This window comes from Peromyscus eremicus, chromosome 6 (assembly GCF_949786415.1).
Source record: "Peromyscus eremicus chromosome 6, PerEre_H2_v1, whole genome shotgun sequence".
Taxonomy (NCBI): Eukaryota; Metazoa; Chordata; class Mammalia; order Rodentia; family Cricetidae; genus Peromyscus; species Peromyscus eremicus.
This window is the reverse complement of record NC_081421.1, coordinates 85,234,042-85,258,031: the sequence shown is the minus strand read 5'-3', so window position 1 is coordinate 85,258,031 and position 23,990 is coordinate 85,234,042. Positions and strand designations below refer to the sequence as shown.

The 23,990-nt window shown below is 37.6% G+C and overlaps 1 long non-coding RNA gene across 1 annotated transcript in view; it reads left to right on the top strand.

The window, feature by feature from the left end:
- The window catches only part of LOC131912656 (uncharacterized), a 30,058-nt gene extending 7,675 nt beyond the window's left edge, over positions 1–22,383 (top strand). Inside the window, exons 2-4 of the long non-coding RNA XR_009379666.1 lie at positions 7,506–7,620; positions 9,830–10,038; positions 22,131–22,383. This is a non-coding gene — a long non-coding RNA (uncharacterized LOC131912656). The remainder of the gene's footprint in view (positions 1–7,505; positions 7,621–9,829; positions 10,039–22,130) is intronic.
- The last annotated feature ends 1,607 nt before the right edge of the window (positions 22,384–23,990 follow it).

Genomic DNA, 23,990 nt, shown 5'->3' with positions numbered 1-23,990 from the left:
GTAATAGCCAGAACCTGGAAACAACCTAGATTCCCCTCAACTGATGAATGGATAAAGAAAATGTGGTACATTTACACAATGGAGCATGACTCAGGTGTTAAAAACAATGACATGAAATTTGAAGGCAAATGGATGAAACTAGGAAAAAAAATTACCCTGAATGAGGTAACCCAGACTCAGAAAGACAAACATGGTATGTACTCACTCGTAAGTGAATATTAGCTATAAAATAAAGGATAGCTATGTGACAATCCACAGACCCAGGGGGACTAGGTAACAAGAAGGGTTTATGAGAGGTTGCCCAGACCTCGCTGGGAAGGGGAAATAGAAGAGATTTTCGGAGTGAACTAAGAGTGGGTGGGGATAGGAATCTGAGTGATCGGGTTGAAGGGAGGACAGGCGGGGAGAATACTGAGAGAGATTACTCGAAATGGGGGAGCATTTTGGGGTCAAGTAAAAACTTGTTACAAGTGTATCTCTCAGGAATCTACAATGATGCCCTCAGCCAAGACACCTAGCAATAGCAGATATGTAGGCTGAACTGCCCATTTCCTATGACTAGGCAAGATGGAGGGACTGTGAAACCAACCAGTCACATAACATTTGACCTATAATCTGTCTTGCCTACGGGATGTGCCAGGGTAAGGGTGCCTAGAGATTGAGGGAGTGGCCAACCAATGACTGATCTAGCCTGAAATACATGGTAGGAAAGTAAGCCCACCCCGACACTGCCTGGAGCACCAAGACCCACAGGCTGGATGACCCAGAGACCTAGAATTGAACCAAACACAACTTGAGGAAATGAAATGTCAATGTAATGGTGCCTAATGATGTTCTGCTAAACAAATAGATTGGTGCCTAACCCAAATGCCATCAGAGAGGCTCCAACCAACAACTCATGAAAACACATACAGACTCATAGCCAAACATTAGGCAGAGCTTGGGGAATCCTGCAGAAGATAGGGAGTGTGGTGATGTATTGTGTCCTCCAATATATGGTGTCTCCCAATAAAACTTGCCTGGAGATCAGAGGAAAAATCCAGCCACTATATAGAAGTCCAGCAATGGTAGCACATGCCTTTAATCACTTGGGAGTCAGGGATCTCTCTGGATCTCTGTGAGTTCAAGGCCACACTGGGGAATAGATCCAGGTATGGTGACACATGCCTTTAATCCCAGCACCAACCATAGAGGACTGGAAGTCTGTACAGACAAACAGGAAGTGATAGAGCTAGGCAGGAAGAGGAAGTGATATAGCTGGGCTGAGAGAGCAAATGAGAGAACAGAACAGAAAAGCATATAGGTGTGGGTATATAGGAAGTAGTTTGCTTTGGAAGCAATGGAGTTGGTGAGGTGAGATTAGCTGTGGCTTTTCCTATTCCTCTGATCTCTCTCAGGCTTTAACCCTAATTTCTGGCTCTGAGTTTTTTATTTAATAAGACTGTTTAGCAATTCCTCTATAAGGGAGAAAGGATTGGAGGAGTCAGAGGAGTGAAGGGCACCACAAGAAAACTCACAAAATCAGCAAACCTAGGCTCTGAATCCACAACCAGGGTGCCTGCATGGATCTGACCTAGGCATTCTGTGTGTATGTTACAGTTATGTAGCTTGGTCCTCTTATAGGACTCCAAACAGTGGGAATAGGGCTGTCTCTGACTCTTTTACATGCTCTTGGGACCGTAATTCTCATACTGGGTTGCCTTGCTCAGCCTTAATACATGGGCATATGCTTAGTCTTACTGTAATTTGATATGCCATGTTATGTCTATATCCTTGGGAGACCTGCCCTGTCCTGAACAGAAGTGAAAGTGGAATGGATTAGGGGTGTGAACAGAGGGGTGTGAACAGAGGGGTGTGGAGGTGGAAATGGGAGCACAGGAGAGAGGAGAAAGTTTGGCAGGGACGTAAAATAAATAAATAATAATAAAATATTGAATTACATTTTCCTCAAAAAAAAAATTAGCCTCTACTGGATGTAGAGGTACATGCTGTTAATCCCAGCATTCCAGAGGCACAGAGTGATCTTTTTGAGTTTGAGGCCAGTCCTGTCTACATAGTGATTTCCCGGACAGAGAAAGCTGCAGAGTGAGATCCTGTCTTGAAAAAAAAAAAAACAAAACAAAAAAAAAAAAAAAAAACAACAACAACAAAAAACAACAACAACAAAAAAAACAACCAACCAACATTCATTCATTTCTAACATGCAATGTACTAATGTCTTCACCGGAATGTTAGTTCAAAATAGAAGGATTTATTCAACTGAATTAGAAACACAATACAGCATGTTCTAATCTTAATGTTTCAGAAAGTAAATTTGTTAATGGCAAAGTCCTAATGAAAAGAAAACTGCTTTGAACCTACTATGTTTAGTAACTAGGGCTGGGCTAGTTTGGGCAGTATGGTCTACAATGAATTACTGAGTTGTTACTCACTTCATTTATCCAGTCTTCAACTACTCTCATTTACTGAATTCTCCAACCTTTGTAGGCAGCTGTATGCTAAGCTACTCCGGCTTGGGGGGATTTCAGTTGAAACACAACACGTGTATGTATTTCTAAGTAGTTGTTTTAGTGAGCATTTTGTTAGAGAAACGCCATCTGAGAATAAAATATAAGCCATAAAATACTGACGGTTCCAATTCCCCAATCTCTAAAGTTCAGCTACATGCACCTTTTCCCCTTCTATCATCTGCTACATGCCTTTAATGTCTGTCTTTTATTATTCATTGTGTCTCAGTAATGTCTAGTGTAGTGCTGAAGATGGAAGTGACTAGATCAGGATAGCTGACTCCACATCTCTCTCAAATTCCTATTATAAAAAACAACAAACACAGACAGCTTGGCACTGACCACTATGGGGAGGCATTTACATGTCATTGTATATGCATTAGTGCAAATTAATATTGTTTCCTGCTTGCATTGTGACCGTAGCATTTACAGACCCAACAGTCTAGCTTTGTCTGAATTCTGATCCTCCCTTGCCATCTCATAGCCCAGTGATAGTTTAGGGGTCCTCATTTTGCCACACCAGTTGAATGTATTAGACATGATACTCCATAAAATCAATAAAATAAAAAATGCATACATGACATGCTTTCATGTTTTTCTTGTTTCATTTTCATAATCTCTGTATTCTATAGGTAACAAATATGTTTTAGTGTTTTTTTAAACTTCTTTTCCATTTATTTACTTTGTGTTCATGGGGATATGTACTATAGGGACTTGACACTGCACATGCAGAGATTTGAGGATAAATTGTAAGACTCCTTTCTTTCATTCCACTTTGTCGGTCAAGGGTTTGTCATCTGCTTGTCAGGCTATCTTGTCTGCCAGGGGATTCCTTAGAGAAAGGACATTCTTCCTTTCACGGGTTTGTAAATTTCTTTGTTAGTTTGGGCTTCTGCAGTGTTCTTCCTGAATCATTCTAAGTTTTCTTTCATCCACTGTCTGAAAGCAGGGATGTCATTTCTAAAAACACAAACAACTTATCGCCACTGTTAAATATCTTGTCTGACTTGAAGTTTCTTTTCTCTTTTCTGTTACAAATACATATATAATTTTTACTTTGATACAGAGCTCATTTCAGCAAATTACAATTATTTATTATAATTGCTGATCTTTCTGCTGTGTCTTCAGTGCATCGGAATCTCAATGGGTACCTGTTCACAAACTCATCATTTCAAAAACATCTTTACTACTAATGCTGAAGAATTGAGGAAGCAAGATGAACCACTGAGGATAAACATGCCAAAACTCTCAAGAGTTCTGTCCCGTGCCAAGCTTTTATTGCACATGATAGAACACAGAAAGTTTGGGCCATCAAACATTCCTTCATAAAATAAGCAATCTCATTTAAGAACATAGGCTTTTAAACTGAGCATATGAGAAATTGTGAAGTGAGAGTTATTAATGCAGAACCAAATTACTTCAGAGCAGGCAAAATAGTAGATGCTCATAATGGATTCTTCTAGTCATATGTCATCTGAAAAGCTCATATTTTCTAAAAGTGAAGGGGAAGTGGGTTGGAGGGAAGACCAGGAAAGGATTTTTCATTTTTAATCCAGGATTAATTCTATTATATGGTGAGGGTGCATTTTGAAGCACACAGTGGATATTGATTCATAACCACATTTATATGATATGGCACACATGTTTAAAAGCAATTTATTTAAGCTGCTCCCCAAAGCTGTCTGAAATCCTATTAAAAAAAGAGCCCTCTGAAGAAATACGTCTTACTTGTTGTAAAGGGTTTACCAATACAGGTATCTGAGTAATCCTGGCTCAACAACAAATGTTATCTCTAATGCAATGCTATGCTGAGCAGGCATAAGCTTCTCTGACTCCAGTTATGCACAAAGCAGATATAAGGGGCATACAACGTATCTCTGCCTGGGATACTTGGCTAAATAGAAAACTGGACCTGTGAAGATGAAATATTGTTATCTAAAGTGATGCTTATTCACCCAGCAAATGTTTAGTACGTGACCCTGACAAGCTGGGATGCAGCTTCAGGCCAGTAAGATAAATTGGTGGCAGTGAGGGATGTGAGAGACCGATATTAAATTATAACAATAAAGTCATGCTGCAAAGAAAAGTAATGATTCTTTGAAGGCAAGAATAGATGCAGACATCACAAAGCCTGGCAAGATTATAATTTGGCAACCTTTTAAAGAAAAAGCTCACAATGTGACAAAGTGTATTCAAAATCCAAGGGAAAGACTGAACAGAATACAAGAAACTGAGGGTTTCTGGGACTTTAAGAGCATCAACATAATTTTCTACCTCTGTTACAGTGTACCTGACAAAGCAAGGTGATTTAAGAGAACACCACAGCATGGCATCAGGACAAGTACAAGTCAGAAAAAGTACACATGCTAATCTGAATGAGTCTTGGTCTGAGAAGGAAAACATTTTCATCCTGTGGTTAAAATATTAATTCACAGGGAAATAGCAGAGCAGAGAAAGAGGAGCTAAACACCTTCAAATGTAAAAAAAAAAAAAAGACACCATGATTGTGTAAAAAAAAAAAAAGACACCATGATTGTGAGTTTGTGCTATTGGTATTTTCTGGTAATTGATGAGACAATTTGAACAAAGCATAAAGTGAAGAGAGACAATGAAACAGTAAAGACTGCTTTATAAGCAATCATCAAACACGTTTATGCTAACTAAAGCATATATTTTGCTTCCTAGCTGTACTGACAGCATTGTTTTTAGATCTAGGTCAGGGCATCTCCTGCATGGTACTGATGGCCGTGGCTCTTCCTGAGATTTGAGTCCTTTGTACCTCCTTCTAAACTCATTTATGCTTATTTGCATGAATTCTATTTTTGTTTTTATTTCTTATATTGCTCTTCGTCATTGAAGAGCAGTATGAGTACGCTTGGTGTAATATTTGGAGAATTATCCATAGGTCAATGATGCAAATGCTTATATTTATTGTCTGAATAAATGGATTAATACTTACATATTTATTAATTATTTTTATTGTTTTAAAATTTTTGTATTTAATGGGGTAGAGTGTGTTTTTTCAAGCTTTGAGGTAGAGTCTCATTATATAGCCACACCTTCAACCCTAAGAACTGTGTTCATAGGCTTCTGTTACTATACTCATCTCAAAATGAAGTTTAAATTCATATAAACAGTCCATAACAATCTAGCAATGCCCCTCTTTCAGATAGAGTTAAGTATGATACTAGGTGCATTGTTTCTGCAATGCCTCTGGTCTCATGGGGTGATCCTCTATACCTCATGTCTCTGATGCAGAGATTATGTGTTGGTAAGCATCTCTCACCTCAGCTCACTTATGTTAACTTCAGATTTCTTAAGTCTGCTTCAAGATCACACATTTTACGTGGCCTGCCGATCGTGTCGGAGCAATGCTGCATTATTGGTACATGTGACATTGCTTCTTTTCTCAACCTGCTTTCATGCTCATTAGCAGCTGTAGATCATGAGATTGTCTTCCAATGAATCTGCTAGCTAAAGCAGTTTTCTACATTTTATGGTACTGTACCAGAAGCAGGAAATATATTCTCGTTTGATCTTGTATGTGTTCATAGCTTGGTTTCAATGTAGTGCTGTTCAGAAGTAGGGCCAATGGGAAGTAATTGTAATTGTAATCTCGACTTCATGGATTGCTTAATTCATAGTTTCCTAATTTATTGGGCTATTGAAGATGCAGGAATTTTAGAACGTGAGACATGATAACAACAAGTGGATTGGTAAGGGAGTGTCTTGAAGGGTGAATTCTCTTCTGTTGCTTCCTCTCTGGTCACTTTTGTCTTTTTTTAATTATTATTTTTTTGAGATTGTAATATAACTACATCATTTCCACTCTCTCATTCTTCCCTCCAAACTCCCCCATATACCCCTCCTTATTCTCTTTAAAATTCATGGCATCTTCTTTTCATGAACTGTTGTTACATGGATATTTGCATATGCACAGATTATGAGGTGAGCAGCTTTGTTCTGCAACATATTGCCCACCCCAGTTCTCTACTTTACAGAAAATAGGATGGCATATCTATGTCCCCAAATCTTAAAAGTAGGAGTTAAATAAAATATTTCCTCCTTGTAAGTTCTTTTGTGTTTTCTTTCTTTTTTCTTTATTAAGAATTTTCCTACTCACTCCACATATTATCCACAGATCCCCCCTCCTTCCTCCTCCCTCCTCCCACCCCTAGCCCTCTTTCCCAAGCCACCTCACATCCCCACATCCCTCAAATCAGCAGAGCCCAGCACACTGAGCCTAGGCAGGTCCGAGCCCCTTCCAACTGCACCAAGGCTGTGCAAGGTGTCACACCACAGGCACCAGGTTCGAGAAGCCAGTCCATAGACCAGGGACAGATCCCGATCCCCCTGCCTGGGTGCCCGCCAAACAGTTCCAACCAAACAACCATCTTTCATATCCAGAGGGCCTAGTAAGTTCTTGATCTCAGGTACTTTGACATTGTAATTGGAAGCCGAGAAGCATGCATGTAATTGTAATGTGTTGGAATAGAAAATTTTAAGAAATTAAATGTGAAAAAAGTGGGGAGTGTAGCCTAATTAGATAAGTGTTGAATTCCCATAGAAAGACAGAGTTTTGAAAACATAGTCTAATGTGATTGTTTTTGGCTGTGGTTGTTTGTAAAAATGTCTATCAATTTGTATTAATACAAACTCTCATTACACAACCCAGACTAGCTTTAAACTCGGGATTCCCCAGCCTCAGCTCCCCAAGTGTTACAATTGTAAGCATGGAGCACAATGCCTCATTTGTTTGGAGTTTTAAATGCTTTTTTCGTAGAGCAAATATTAGTGCTGCAAAATAATATTTGTGAGACATTCCTCACTGGGAAAGAATTGTTTCCAGGGAAAATATAATCATGACTGCTACTAAAGCATCAAATCAGACTTAATTATTTATTACTGCATATGCAACACTGCCAGGCACTTCAGTCCTTACCATTTTATGCCGATTTGTTAAAATGTCATGCTCTAACACTTTATCTTTGTTATTAGCCACAAGAGCTGACCTCCAGCTGCCACCTGGACTGTCACCAATTCTCTTAAATGGAAGTCTCCAGGCTGCCAATGCCATAGCTCACTGGAATTGGAACACATCAGAGGATGAATGGTAAGCTTTCTGTTCATCAAATGCCACTCTATCTCTGTATAACATAGGGGTATGTTTAATACACTTGCTACACTACACTGAGCGTTGCACACATCATTCATGGCATTTTAAAAGCTCCTGAAACTACTACCATAACTGCTGAGGTGAGAGATTTCATAAAGAATTATGCCTAACTCATTGCATTAACATTTCTTCCAACCTTAGGAAAATAAGTTAATTGTATTCAAACCTCTTGAGCAGCTCCGCATTATTCTTACAAGGTGATCCTCCTAAGAAAAAAGGAAAACAGCCTAGGATACACAAGCATCTGCCTTTGTCTCTCTTTCATCTACATTTATGCTGGAGGCATTTTTATTAAAACTTGGAAAACATTAGTGAATATCACTTTAAAAATGTCACCTTATAGCATGTGTGTGAATATTTTTGCTATTTGTTTTATGGAACATGACATAGTGTTCTTTGATTTGCATTTGATTCCTATTTCAAAATAAGTTGAACATGACATAGTTTTCTTTCAAATACTTAGCTTAGTAAGGCTCAGCATTTATGTTTCAGTTAAATTTTAGCATATGCAGCACTTCCAGGAGATGGCTGGGCCTCATAGAAAACTTTTTAAAATTCTGCAACAATCAACTGGACTGGACATAAAGTCTGGTATGCTCTAATGGCTTTAGACGCTTAGTGAGTGAGCATGCACTTCAAAGACCTTTTGTTACATTTATGAGGTACAGAATGTTATTATAGCTTAGTGCATCTTAAAAAAATACTACGTCTTAGGGGGAAGGAGAATGGTTAGAATTTCTATTTGGCATATTTTGTTAACTGTCTTAGTTCATAATTGTGATATACATAAAGTTTGTATTTTCATTTTAATGAGGATGAATAACAAATTGAAAGAAATAGGGAGTGCTTGAAGCTTTTGGAACATCCAGGACCTCAGATGTGTGGATAGAAGCAAACCCCTCATAGGGAAGGAAACTCCTGTGCCTGCAATTCTTACACAGAACTCCTTATGCCTCTTTACAATTGCTTCATTAGTTATGGGAGTCTCAGTATTAAATTCAGAAAAGAAAATTTATAATTTTGACTGACGTAGGTGTTCTGATTTGATTACTAGTGTGATAAAACATCCTTACCAAAAGCAATATAAGGAGGAAAGAATTTATTTGTCTTATGGCCAAAACTAGGGGAAGCAAAGAGGGACTCAGCGCAGGAACCTGGAGGCCAAAACTGAAGCAGAAGGCCTGTAGGAATGCTGATGACTGGTTTGCTCAGCCTAATTTCTTGTATCACGAAGGGCCACCTTCCTATGAGTGTCACTGCACAGAGTGGGCTTGATAATTCCATACCAATTTTAATCAGGAAAATGCCCCACAGACTAGGGTGTAGAACAATTTCTCAGTTGAGATTCCTCTTTCCTAGATGACTCTAGCTAGCTTGTGTCAATTTGACAAAAGACAAGCTAGGAAAGTAGGTAAGTAAGAATTTCATTTGGCATTTTATGTTCTTTAATAAAATCCATCTTTTTCCTCTTAAGTACAAAATACTGTCACAAAATTTTAAAAGACAAAAAAATCCCATGAATTATTTGATTTACTTCAAATTGAATTAGTGATGTATCAGTACCATGAAAAAAGGCAAGGGATTGAAAAATGAAATACAGAATTCTTATGTTGGGAATAATCTTTTTGTACACTGTGAAGCTTTGTCTTTGCCAAGGTGCCTTCTGTTTGGTTTAATAAGGAGCTAAGTGGTTAATAACTGGGCGGGAGGTATAGGTGGGATGTCAGGTACAGAAAGGCCTCTGGGAAGAAGAGAGGCTGGGGATGTCAGTCCAATGCCAAAAAGACATGGAGGGAATTAAATATAAAGAATGAAATAAAGGTTTAAAAAAAAGCCATGAGGCAAAATGTTTGTTAATATAAATGGGTTAATTTAAGTTTTAAGAGCTAGTGAGATTAACCTAAGCTAAGGCTGGACTTTCATAATAATAGCAAGTTTCTGTGTCATTATTTGTGAGCAGGTGGCCCAAAGAAGAACCTATCTACATACTTGTATATATCTTTTTTATTGAGTATATGAACTTACTAATTTCTTACAAACACCATTAAAATGTCCACATTATATTAGTTAGTATTCTGTAGAATAAACCTAAGAAAATGAGTATGTATTAGAGAAATGACTCATTAGATGTGTTTACATCCAACAGGCTGTGTAGTCTAACAATAGCCACCTGCAAACTGAAGAGGCTGAGAACTCAGGAGCTAATCATTTACAAGGATGGATGCTGCCACAGTCCCAATCTGATTCTGAAGGCCTGGGGAGTTTCAGGAGAGCTGGTGGTCTTTAGTTCACAATGGGAGGGAGGAAGCAAGAAGTGGAATACTGTGTCAGTGGAAAATGGCATCAGGAGATGCGGTAAGAAGATAGATGCATTTACCAGAAAGATGCAGTGATGGGATTACAAAATTAGGAATGATTTTCTCCAGAACATTTTTTTAATTAAGAAAATTGTTTTATTCATTTTACATACCAATCACAGACCCTCTTCTTCCCTCCTCCTACCACTTTAGCCTCCTCTCCCCAAACCCATCTCCCATTCTCTCCTATAAGAATGTAAGGCCTCCCATGGGGAGTCAGAAGGGCCTGGTACCTTCAGTAGAGGCAGGTCCAAGCCCCTCTCCCAGCCTCAAGGCTGTGCAAGGTGTCCCACCATAGGTAGTGGGCTCCAAAAAGCCAGATCATTCACCAGGGATGGATCCTGATCCTACTGCGGGGGCGGGGGGAGGGGGCCTTAAGCAAATCAAGCTACACAACTGTCTTGCTATGCAGAGGGCCTAGTCCAGTCCCGTGGAGGCACCACAGGTATTGGTCTAAATTTCATGAATTCTGATTAGTTTGGTTTGGTTGTCTCTGTAGATTTCCCCATCATGATCTTGATGCCCCTGTTTATAGAATCCCTCTTCAACTAGACTCCTGGAGCTCGGCCTTGTGTTTGACAATGGATCTCTGCTTCTGTTTCCATCAGTTACAGGAGAAAGTCTCTATGATGACAGTTGGGGCATTCACTGATCTGATTACTAGGGTAAGCCAGCTCAGGCACCCTCTGCACTATTGCTAGTAGTCTATACCGGTCATCATTGTGGATTCCTGGGAACTTCCCTAGCACCCGGTTTCATCATATCCGCATGATGTCTCCCTCTATCATAATATCTCTTTCATTGCTCTCCCTACCCAACCCTGTTTCATCTTGACCATCCTTATGTTCTCATCCCCCATCGTCTACCCTCCACTGACCCTCTCACTCATTCCCAGTTTACTCATGGAGATCTCATCTATTTCCCCTTCCCAGGATAATCTATGCATCCCTCTTTGGGTCCTCCTTGTTTGCTAGCTTCTCTGGAGCTGTGGGTTATAGTCTGGATATCCTTTGCTTTACATCTAGTATCCACTTATGAGTGAGTACATATCATGTTTGTCCTTCTGAGTTTGGGTTTCCTCACTCAGGATGACATTTTCTAGTTCCTTCCTTTTGCCTACAAATTTCATTATTTTTTTACAGCTGAGTAATACTCCATTGTGTATTGATCAACATCCTTAGTCATCAGGGAAATGCAAATCAAAATGACTCTGAGATACTATCTTATACCTGTCAGAATGGCTAAGATCAAAAACACTGACAACTGCTTATGTTGGAGAGGATGTGGAGCAAGGGGAATACTCGTACACTGTTGGTGGGAGTGCAAACCTTACAGCCACTTTGGAAATCAGTATGGTAGTTTCTCAGAAAACTGGCAATCAATCTTCCTCAAGACCCAGCTATACCACTCTTGGGCATATACCCAAGGAATGCTCAATCATACCACAGGGACACATGCTCAACTATGTTCAAAGCAGCATTATTCATAATAGCCAGAACCTAGAAACAATCTAGATGCCCCTAGATGCCCCTCAACTGAATAATGGATCAAGAAAATGCGGTATAGCTACACAATGGAGCATTACTCAGCAGTAAAAAAAAATAATGACACCATAAAACTTGCAAGCAAATGGATAGAACTAGAAAATATCATCCTGAGTGAAGTAACCCAGTCTCCAGAAATTCTTGTATGTGTACTACCACTGAAAGGTGCTGTACACTGTGTCTACCATCTTCAGTTTGTTCTTTATTGAAATGCTTTCACAGATCTCCACAGAGACCATCATTTCTTAGTTGATTGTGGATCAAATAAAGTGACAATCTCATTTAAAAGTCACACAAATGAAGGGATATCAACAGGTTGGTAAAATGGCAAGTCAGCACCTATAGGCAACCACAGAAACAAGATAACATTAAACTGTAATTTTGCAAGATCAATGTTCAGTAAAGAAATTGTAATAGTTCATAAGGTACAAATCCGAGATGATTTACTTTAAAGTCATGCCAACCATCTAGAAGGTGACATGGGTCAGCTTCAAGTGGTATCCACTGAACCTGTGTTTTTCCTTCCCTTTCAGAACACTGACCCAAAGGCCCATTTCCATCTTTATTCACTCAAAGTAATGAGTTAACCTGTGTGCCTAGACTCTGAAGGCAGTTAGTAAAGGACAGGAGGAGTATCCTTAGAAGCCTCCTAAGAGTTGTAGGATTAAAATAACATGAAAAATGTCAAAATATCTCCTTCAAGAAGATGGAATAGAAGTAACATTTTCAAAGTATTCCTGAAAGTATAAATGTTTTAATAGGGTACCCACTCCCCAGATTACCCCTTTAGAAGTGAAGATAAGATTTGGAGCTTTCACAAAATGTCCTGGGAGTTTAATGACCTGCTCTAGGAAAAACAGCTCTCAAGATTGGCAGGGCTTTGCTGCACAGGAGAAAGGCAATTCAGAAGCATCTTCTTCAAGAGTATGTTAGGCAGGAAGAACTAGAAACCCGTGTCCCAGCTTCATAGTGGTTCTTGTTCCTGTAGAAATGGAAGAAAAAAAAGTCATTTAACCCTGAGATAAGACTGTAGAAGGAGAAATAATGTGAACCCAGATCCCACCTACTTGCCAATGTACTTTGGGATCCAGATGAGGGCAGTTTATGATCATCAGCCATGTTTGTCATTTGGAGAACCACAGCACTCTCAAAAGTTTTATCTCATGAGACAGGAGTAGTGAAAGCTTGCATAAATTCATAAACATGGCTGAAGAAAGAGATAACCAGCTTCTTGAGTTCCAAGAGACCCATGTAAGAGTCACATATATTCCACATGAAGACATGATATTCAATTGCCAAGTAAAGACAAAAATTGAAACTGCAAATGAAAAAAAAATCATATACATATATAATGTGTGTGTATATTATTAAATATAGATGCCATGCTTCTAATAAATGTTGATATGTTTGATATGAAATGAATTCCTACCCATCGCACAAACAAAATAAGCCATGAAATACTATAAATATGTGAAGGCTTCCAATAGACATGCATTCCCACCTACAGTCCATGGAAAGCAAGATTTGATTCCTTAATTCCTATGTCTTCATGTGGAATATATTTGACTCTTACATGGATTCCAGGAACTAAATAAACTGGGTATCTCTTTCTTAACTTTTATAGATAACTCAAATAACTAGAATCACACAATGTTAATCATTTTAAATATTTCTTTAACTGGTTTTGGCTACTTAACAGGATGTCCTTAGTGTTTGTATAATTCACTCAAAGGAAGAATTACTTTTAAAATGTTGACTAATATTTCATCATATGTCTATATCAGTCTATCTATTCATTTGATAATATAAACAAGGATTGTTTGGCTGTGGGATAATGCTTTTGTACACTGTAAAGATTTATCACTCAAATTCGTTTAATGAAACACACAATGGCCAGTAGCCAGGCAGAAAGTATAGGTGGGGTGATCAGACTAGGAGGATTCTGGGAAGAGGAACGTCACAATCAGGTGTCACCAGCCAGATGCAGAGGAAGCAAGATGAGAATTCCGCACTGAGAAAAGGTATCAAGCCATGTGGCTAAACATAGATAAGAATTATAGGTTAATTTAAGTGTAAGAGCTAGTTATTAATAAGCCTGAGCTACCAGCTGAGCATTTATAAGTGACATTAAGCTTCTGAGTCTGTTATTTGGGAAGCAGCTGCTGGATATTTGGGAACAGGCAGGCAGGAGAAAAATTTCCACCTATATTGTTTCTTTACCTTCATTGTTGGAAATTATGCTGAGGTAGGCATGGATGACTTTGCCTTCCAGTGCTTGATTCAGTACTTTTGAATATGTAGTTGGATGATAATTAGGTTCTTGGGATCTCCTTTGCTGTACTTTCCTGAAACTGTATGTAATTTACATCATACTTTATTAAGAATTTAAACCTCGTAGTGATGTTACCATAAAATGTAAACAACCAACCAACAAACAGCAACAACAAAAACAAAAACAACTAAACAAAGAAAGCAACAGAACACAAGGAAATCTGGAAGTGCTGTATTTCTTTGTCTTGAATAGTGTTGGTAGTGACATACACAATCCAGTCAGAGAGTGTGTATTATTTACATAGTACTCTGCTTATGATTCTACTTTTTTCTAAATATTTATGTTTATAATTTTTGATTATGTGAATGTGTTCATGTATGTACACTTGACTACAGGTACCTGAAGGGGCCAGAGGGGTCGGATTCCCCTGGTTGAATTTATGCCCAGTATAGGTGGTGGGAATCTAACTTGAGGCCTCTGCAACAGTGGTGCATGGTCTTCACTACTGAGCTGCCTCTCCAGCTCCTATATGTATGTAATTTACCAACCATTCTAAAAGTAAGAAAGTAACAAGTATATGAAAACATAAAAATAGTGTTTGATATGTCCTTAATGACTTTAACTACACCAAGTATGTTCTGTACACTATTCTATAGAAAACTTGCAGTCTTGTGGTTGCCATAAGATTTTGCTGGTCCCACTCTTGCTTTACAGAAATATTGAACATATTATTACAAGACTTTAGCAAAAGATCTAGATTAGAATTCGGTGTTTATTTCAAAAATGCTGTTTGTATTACTATTGGTGGTGGGCACACATTCAGGTAATGGGAACATTGAACAATAATTCTGTGGTAATGTGTTCTCTTTAATTAGTCTGTGTGCCATATTGAATAAATAAGTCAGCTGATCAAAATGCTCTTGCAATGGTAGATTTTGATTATCAATTTGATACGCTTTGGAAGAAGGCATTAGAATTGCTGAATTGCCGCTATCCGCTTAGCCTGTGGTAAATGTCTGTGTGAAATTTTCTCAACTGCTAATTGATATAGGATGGCTCAGCCCACAGGGCTGCATCATCTCTATATGGGTAAGCCCAGGCTAATCCAGCTGCAGAAGGATTGTAGGAGTCATTGTGGATGGAGGACACCAGGAGAACACGGCCCACTGAATCAATTAAGCAATTTGTATACGGGCTCACAGAGACCGAAGGAAGGGGCTTGCAGATGTCAGCACCAGGTCCTCTGCTTATAGGTTATTGCTGTTAACTTGATGTTTTGGTGGGACTCCTAACTCTCTGATACTTTGTCCTGTTCTTAGGACATTTTCTTCCTGTTGGGATACCTTGTCCAACTTTGGTGCAAGGGCTTTTTCCTTGTCTTACTATATTTTGTTTTGTCATGTTTGGTTGCTGTCTCTTGGAGGGGGAATGCATCCAGAAGAGAGGAGTGAAGGGAGGGGAAACTGTGGTTGGAATGTGTTGTATGGGAGAAGCATATATTTTCAAAGAAAGAAAAAAGAAAGGAAGAAAAGATAGGAAGCTCAACATGTGCCAAGAAACAAGCCAGTCGGTAGTTTTCCACTACCATGATCTGTCTCAATCTCCTGACCCAATTTTCTGCCATGACTGCCCTACAAAATCAACCCTTTCTTCACACACTTGATTTTGGCTAATGTATTTATCACAACTGGAAAAAAACTTGAACAAATTTACACAGACTAGTTTCTTTGAAGTAAATTTCTGTACTCATATTCTGTGTGTGTGTGTGTGTGTGTGTGTGTGTGTGTGTGAGAGAGAGAGAGAGAGAGAGAGAGAGAGAGAGAGAGAGAGAGAGAGAGAGAGAGACAGACAGAGAGACAGACAGAGAGACAGACAGAGAGACAGAGAGACAGAGAGAGTATGTATATGTTTACACGTTTGTGCAGGTGTGGGCTTATGTGCATGTGGAGGCCAGAAAATGACACATATTCTCCTCTATCACCCTCCGTCTATTCATTTGAGGGAAGATCTCTGCCTGTACCTGGAACTCAGTTGCTGGCTAGGGTGGAAGTCAGCAAGACTAGCAGTTCTCCTATTTCTGCCTCCCTCAGAACTGTGGTTAGAGTTGAGTTTTGAGAACACCTGATGAGGTATTGTGATCCAAGCTCCAATACTTTTGATTGCAGAACAAGCAACTTTAACCTGCGAGGCATCTTTTTTGCTACCAAGTTTTTTCATCCATTGTCTTTCCAACTCTGGAATATTAGCTGACATCTTTAAAATCTGAAGCCATGCTTGGAAATCTCTCCTCTCAGGACTGGAGAACGTTGAAGACTTATTCTTCTAAACTCCATGTTGTGTCTTGCATTACTTCATTGTCCTTGTTGTTCAATCTATCCATTGGCTGTAGCATTTGGAATGCCATTTGCCTGCCTAATTTACGAAGCAGGCCACTTATCATTTTCAAGAACAAATTGCCCTCCTCTATATGCAAACAGGTCAAACTTCCACGGAAGAATACCCCTCTAATTTGCCTTCTTGTAATTATTTTTGCACTCGTGGAACTAGCTACCACGTTATTTTGCACATGGGTCACTTCAGCTGTTCAAACAGCATAACCTCTTTGTTTCTCAACAATTAAAAAACCATAAGCTTTGAGATATTGTATCACCTTGCATGAAATTGGGCAATTATTTAACCTATTAAAATTATAAAGACATCATTCACACAGTCTCTGCTTCAACAGCATGATTCAAAATACTATGTTATCCTAAATATTGATTCTTTACTGTTTTTTGTGAATAGCCATCTTATTCATATACACATACGAATTTTGGCTAAAATAGATAATGAAAGCACCTAAGATTGGAGAAAAACATAACTAGCTTTAAAACTTAATTATTCCTGCCAGCAAACAAAAGATAAAAGGACTCTTAGACAACATAGTTATGACAGTGTTTCAAATACAAAACATATTTCTCACAGTAACTTCTGTTCTATGATTATAGCAAATAAATTGATAAAGAAAAATGTAAAAGAAAAATGTAAAAGTTAAACTTGCACATTTGCTTCACTAAGGTCACATTTATCAACACAGAGAGGACAGCACAAGGAAATCACATAGATATGTGTATTTGTGTTAACCTGTGTATGTTTTGGATACACAGGCTCCAAAGATACCACTGAAATCAAGTAAAAGAGAGTTGGTCCCTGAAGCTTATGATAACTTAAAATATTTGTTGACTGTTAAGTAAATATCAGCCACTGATCAAGGTTCTTAATATATTTTATTTAGAATTTTAAAGTAAAATGGAATAACCATTATCTCACTTTATTGATGATTTGTAAATAACTCACAAAATCGCCAGAATTTATTTCCAATCCAGAAAATTTGTTTCCATAACTCTCTCTCTCTCTCTCTCTCTCTCTCTCTCTCTCTCTCTCTCTCTCTCTCTCTCTCTCACACACACACACACACACACACACACACACACACACAAATAAAATTCAGTGTTTTATGTATGTAAAAGTGCCACCAATGTTGAGAAGCAAAGAATGAGTGCTATGTAACCATATAAGATTCTTCAGTAACTTGGCAAAATAATTGCCCACCTCTTTCTACATACAAAATTATGTTGTCTTTGAATACCTTAATGCCTGGCATAGGCCCCGTGATAAGGTTTGTAACCCAAATCATATGGCAGCAGCCAGAGAACCTTAGAATAGCCCAGGCATTTTCACTGGTGGGACCATGTAGATCATTAATAACTGTCAATGATTTCAACAATTAATAAGGAGTAGTAATTCCCTTTTGCATTCACAAAAAAATTCTAAAACTATTTAATCTTTGAATATTACATCTAAAACTCCACTGAGAAACTTTTCTGAAATGTTTGTTTTTATCATATTTATTCACAGGGGATTGGATGAATTATGTAATATTTATGTAATATAGTAAGACTGGAGTTTATGTTAAAAGATTTTGCTGCCTTGAACTTTGAGTTTTACTAAGAACAAAAACAACAGTCTCACCCAAATCTATGATGGTATTGAGTTTGGACTAGAACAAAAAGAATGATGAACCCCAAATAATATTTCTAACCTTCTCCTTTCAGAGTCAATTTATAAACATTTGAACAGGAACAAAACTAAGTTAGCTTAATATAACCATTAGAAAATAAATTAGCTTGTAAAGTAGATTTAGAATAGCACCGGCTGCTTTTTAGATCAGTTACTCAATAGATACGCACATTACAAGCTGTTCTAATCACATACGCATTGGACACAAACAAGTCTGTCATAAAGGCCATTGCTACTACAGGCTGTTAGTAAAAACAGAAACAAATTTCAACAACACCGTGCTTGACATTTTCCATCATCTTTGCTTGTCCTATCGCACTGTTTAATGGCAAAGCTAAAATACATGTGAGCAGATAAAAAGGAAGCAGGTGTTCCAGTTTGTTCAGCCAGAACATGAGTTCCAGCTCTGCATAGAGAGATGAAAAGTCTACTCTATATGCTGAAATTAGTTCATGAACTCTCCATAGTCAATCCTATATAATTTGGGTAATAATTTTATTAAGATAAAACAGAATTTCATTTTTTAACTTTATTTAATGATTAAATGTAGCAAAATAAATGTTGGTTGCCTGTAAAAGTTGGAAGAATACTTTTATTCTTTGAAGGAAATAGCAGCTTGGATCTATTTAGTTCAATACTCACTTTAAAATATTTACAATGTGCCGGACGGTGGTGGCACACGCCTTTAATCCCAGCACTCAGGAGGCAGAGCCAGGCGGATCTCTGTGAGTTCGAGGCCAGCCTGGTCTCCAAAGCGAGTTCCAGGAAAGGCGCAAAGCTACACAGAGAAACCCTGTCTTGAAAAACCAAAAAAAAAAAAAATATTTACAATGTATAAGATATAATGCTCATAATAGTAAATGAAAGATTTCATTTAGGAATCTTTCCTGTTGGTGCTAACATTTCAGTATGAGAAAACAAATAATTGCAATATGATACAAAGCAGTTCTTGAAATATCTTTAATCTGGCATGCTTGGCTTTATATCTGCTCTAGGAGTCATCTACACTTGATTCCAGAAGAGCAGCCATTTGGTTATTTACGTATTTTTTTCAGTAGAGAATCAATCACAAACAAAATTTACATGTCAGAAAAATTACAGTGCCTTCACTCTATTACACAGTAACAGGGAGAAGTCACCGTGATAGAGTCATACTCCTTCAGTCCTCAGTCATTCCCTTCTGCTTCATTTTTGAGAAAATGACATTTCAATTTCTGCCTCTCCATGTACTTAGGAATGTAGCAGTGTATAGAATACAGCATGTATAGAAAAAGATGTCATGAACACATACAAGAGAGATGGGAAAGTGCATAGAAGACCACAGCACCATGATAGTCTTACCTATTGGTGGTGAACATGGGAGAAGCTATTACATCTGCTAGTATCAAATCTGCCAACCTCATCAGTGTGCTTCATTCTACTGACAAGCTGACATGATATGAGTTATGTGAAAAATGAACTCACCTGAAGCAGTTTATGTTCTCATAACAATGCTAAGGGTATGAAAGTGCTAACAACTTTCCCCTGGAAAAAATGTCACATCTCGTTCACCTTTAACTGAACTGCATGCTTGCATTGTATTGTGCCTTCTTAAATAGGTATACCAACACACATATAATGACCTATCTATCTATCTATCTATTTATCTATCTATCTATCTATCTATCTATCTATCTATCTATCTATCTATCTATCTATCTATCTTTATTATTCTATTTATTATCCATAGACTAGGAAAGAAAACAGAAAATAGGATATTGAAATTTTGGTTAGAGACAAACAAGTGTCTCTGATATTCTGTTTCTGTTTATTCAATCCCATTTTTAACTATGATCAAAATACTATTGTCAGAGGAAATAGACGTGAAATGACATGTCTGTGCAAACAGTTATAATGTATTTATTAACATGCTTAGGCTTTTGCTCTGTTTCATCAGTTTAAATGATTTTTTATATTTAAATAATGTGTTCCCAACAACCCTTTTCTTGATTCTCATGCAAATATGCTGCATTCTTCAGGGACTGTGTAGACAACCAAAATCAGAAGTAACAATTGAATAGCAAGTGAGCATACAGACATGAGTAAAGCATAGTGTACTGTGTGTGGGTACAGCTCTGTCATAAAAGCAACATTCCAGCATGACTATACAGAGTAATTTTATTAATGAATGGAGAAGAAAAATCTATTGCTTGGTATCCCGCTATTATTTTCAGGACTGTAAACAGCCACTACGGTGTGAAGTAAATCATTTTCACTTTGTTTATGTATTCCTTTAACAATATCACTCAACGCAAAAATATTTCACTAAAAAGTATTCATGTCTGATATTTGGTCTATGTTTGAATTCAATACTGCTTTGCGTTCGTTAATTTGACTTTGACCTCACAAAATGTATGTAATATATGCTCATTGATATAACAATAGGAAAGATCTGCATACATATGTTTTCAAGTTTTGGCTTGCATTTTTGGAAGGCATTTCCCTTTTGTGGAGGAAAGGGATTTGACCAGGTTTAGTATCATATTTTATGTTACTTCAAAGGAAGCTCATGTGTTTTCTTGTTTGATAAAGACTGTTACTCTTATCTACTTCAGTCAGAAAATCCTGAATAAGACGCACAAGGGAGGGCTCAAAGTGTCATTGCTGCTCTCTCTCTCCCTCTCTGCATTTCTCTTTTGGCACATTTTAAGCCACATTATCAAGTCAGTACAATACAATCAAGGTATATTGCCAGTGTGATCACAGTTACAGAAAACACAATAGACTGCCACCAGATAATATTATTGTTTGAATGAAGATAATTATAGTGCCAATCTGTACAAAACTTCATAAACATATTTATGGTGACCAATAAGAGCTTTTGTTGCTTAAAAACTACTTACATGTTCTGAGTATGGGAAATCTGTTACATCACTTTTCATGATTAGGAATAAAACCTGTTAGAATTATGAGCATGAATAAAAATAATTTGTTTCCTTAAAATAATTACTATGTGAGTGGTAAGAATAGACTAAAACTAATTATATTATTATACATATTCCACTTTCATATTTTATATACATTTATTTTCAATAAAAGTTTTGAAGAAAAAGAATAACCTGAACAATAATTTGCCACTGTAGAAACAACTTTTAAAATTTTGATATTTACCTTCAACCTATTACCCAATTAATAAAATGCATACATGCATAATTTTCTTTAAATAACATAAAACTGTACACATGTTTATAAATTGATTTTGTGATTTAATAGCATATGTGTACTTTTCCATGTCAGTAAATATACATTTCTGATAATTTAAAACCAAAACAATAGTCTCCATAGGTGCTGGGGATGTCTTTCTGTATGCTGTGAATGTGTTGCTCTAATTGGTTGATAAATAAAACACTAAGCTGGGTGGTGGTGGCTCATGCCTTTAATCCCAGCACTTGGGAGGCAGAGACAAGTGGATCTCTGTGAGTTCGAGGCCAGCCTGATCTACAGAGTGAGTTCCAGGAAAGAAGCAAAGCTACACAGACAAACCCTGTCTCAAAAAAACAAACCAACCAAACAAACAAACAAAAATAAAATGCTGATTGCCCAGTAGCCAGTCAAGAATAGTATAGGCTGGCTAAGCAGAGAGGAGAATTCTGGGAACAGGAAGGCTGAGTCAGGAGTCACCAGCCAGACAAAGAGGAAGCAAGATGTGAAGGCAGAACCGAGAAAAGGTACCAAGCCATGTGGCTAAACATAAATAAGAACTATGGGTTAATTTAAGTGTAAGAGATAGTCAATAGTTAGCCTGAGCTAATGGCCAAGCAGTTTAATTAGTATAAGCCTCTGTGTGTTTACTTGGGTCCAATTGGCCACAGGTTCGCAGGAGCCAGGCAGGACCAGGAAAACTTTAGCTACAGGTAGGTCAAGTAATACCATGACTATAAAATAATATTTAGTGTAGTTATAGTCTCTATCACTGATTTTCCTTCTTTTGTAATTTTTTCCTGTTTTTATGTTGTCTCTTCACCTCCCTAATCCCATTTTTGCTTTATTCATTCCTTCCTTTGTGTACTTTGTGGGTTTACAAAGGGATAAGTGTAATATAAGTTTTTATAATAGGGTGTAAAATGTACTAATATGCCACAAACCAGAGAGTGTTACATGGTCACATTCATTGCTTTGCCTCATTTTTAAAATCTCCTCTGTTGGCATTACTTTGGCTTCTTGTCTCCCTTTCAGCATGACCATCAATGTTCATAAACATCTGTGACTGCATAAATGATGAGTCCTCTTATGTGGATGGTACACATGAACACTGGAACAAGACTGGTATAGATTTATTTATAATGTTCTCCCTTCTGACATTTATGCTTTAGATTATTTATATAAAATATCAGATCTACAAAATATTCTAATCTACAGCTGGATGTCATATAGTCAAAAATATAAAACAAGCATTATAGGAGCAAGTTAATAAAAAATTTAAACATGATTTTCTAAGTTACATGAGTTTAATTGTTTACTGATACTTTCAGAGTGGTGATTTTGCTGATCTTTTACTAATTCTACCAAGACATTTACTTTTGAAAAATAATTTTGCTTTTAAGTTTTATGATTTTCTTAAGCAGGGCTCTTCAATAAATGTTACTTGTGATGACGTGTTACCTGTGCTGGGTGCTTAAGCTCTTTCCTGTCCATGCTAACCACGATCCTCCACAGGCCTCTGCTTTCACCTTCTGCAGAAAAATCTGCACTGAGTATACTGGTAAGGTTCAGTTAGTCACAGGAAAGGAGCTCATTTGAACCCTGACTCCAGACCTTCTGTGCACATGTCCCTCCTCCTGAACTTGAAAAGTATGTTTCTCACGGCCTCTGCTTTCTCTCCTCTAACAACTACAGCCTCTTTCTTCCTTAGCACAAACCATGTCCGTCCTCAACCAGGAAGAGGATTAGGATTGTGATCCACTGTTGGCGTTTGCCATGAAAACTAGGCTGTGTTATATAAGAAAATTTACTTTTTCAGAGGAAATTATGTTACCACTGAATACAGTATAAAATATATAAGATTCACTAACATGGTAGCTTTGAAACAAGAGTAAATTTATGGCTTCAAAAATACAGTAATATAAAAAAACATCATTTTATATAAAAAAGTTAACCTTATTGCCCATCTCCTCTACTAATGCATTGGAAGTGTGACTGCAGATATTAGTTTCATGTTTGAGATTCAGCACAAGCAGAAGAGAGGCATTCAGTCTGAGTTCTCTAAATGCTGACCTAGGAAATTACTGCTTAGACTATGTTTTATTGACCCTTGAGATCAATTTCTTAGGGGTTCATGTTTTCCGTGTGATCTGGTTACATTGTTATTATGACTACAAGTCTCTTGTTTGTCATAGGGATGATTCAGTTTAATTTTTCTCAAATTCTGCTATCTACTGGTAAGTAGATGCTGAGATATTTATTATATATTCCTTAGCATCTTACTTCCACACTGTTGTAGGAAGAATTATATCACCAAAGGAGGTATGATGAAATACATTCAGATTCTGATAAGGTGTTCTTTTTTAAAAAGATAGCTTCTTCAAGTGCACTTGCTTAAAATGATGTCACACCCAAGCGTAATGGACTCATAATAGGACCTGTGCTTTTTTAGAAAAGAAGAAAGTGGGAAGCCAGGCAGTGGTGGAGCAAGCCTTTAATCCCAGCACTCAGGAGGCTGAGGCAGGCAGATCTCTGTGAGTTCCTGGCCAACCTGGGCTACAGAGTGAGTTTCAGGACAGGCTCCAAAGCTACACAGAGAATCTCTGTCTCGAAAAACCAAAAATAAAATAAAATAAAAGTGAGAAATAGAGAAAAACAGAGAACATTAGGAAACATGAGGACAGAGTTGGAGTAATTCAATCTGAAGAAAGGATGTGTAGCATCACCAGCAAAAGTCCAGAGAGCAGAGAAAGAATTCTTACAGGGCTCAGTGGGATCTGCATTGTCAATCACTTGATTTCCTTTTGCTAGCCTCCAGAACTCTGAGAAAAATAAATATCTTCTCACTAAAAAAAAAAAAGAAAAGAAAAGAAAAAGAAAACAGCTTTGTATCAA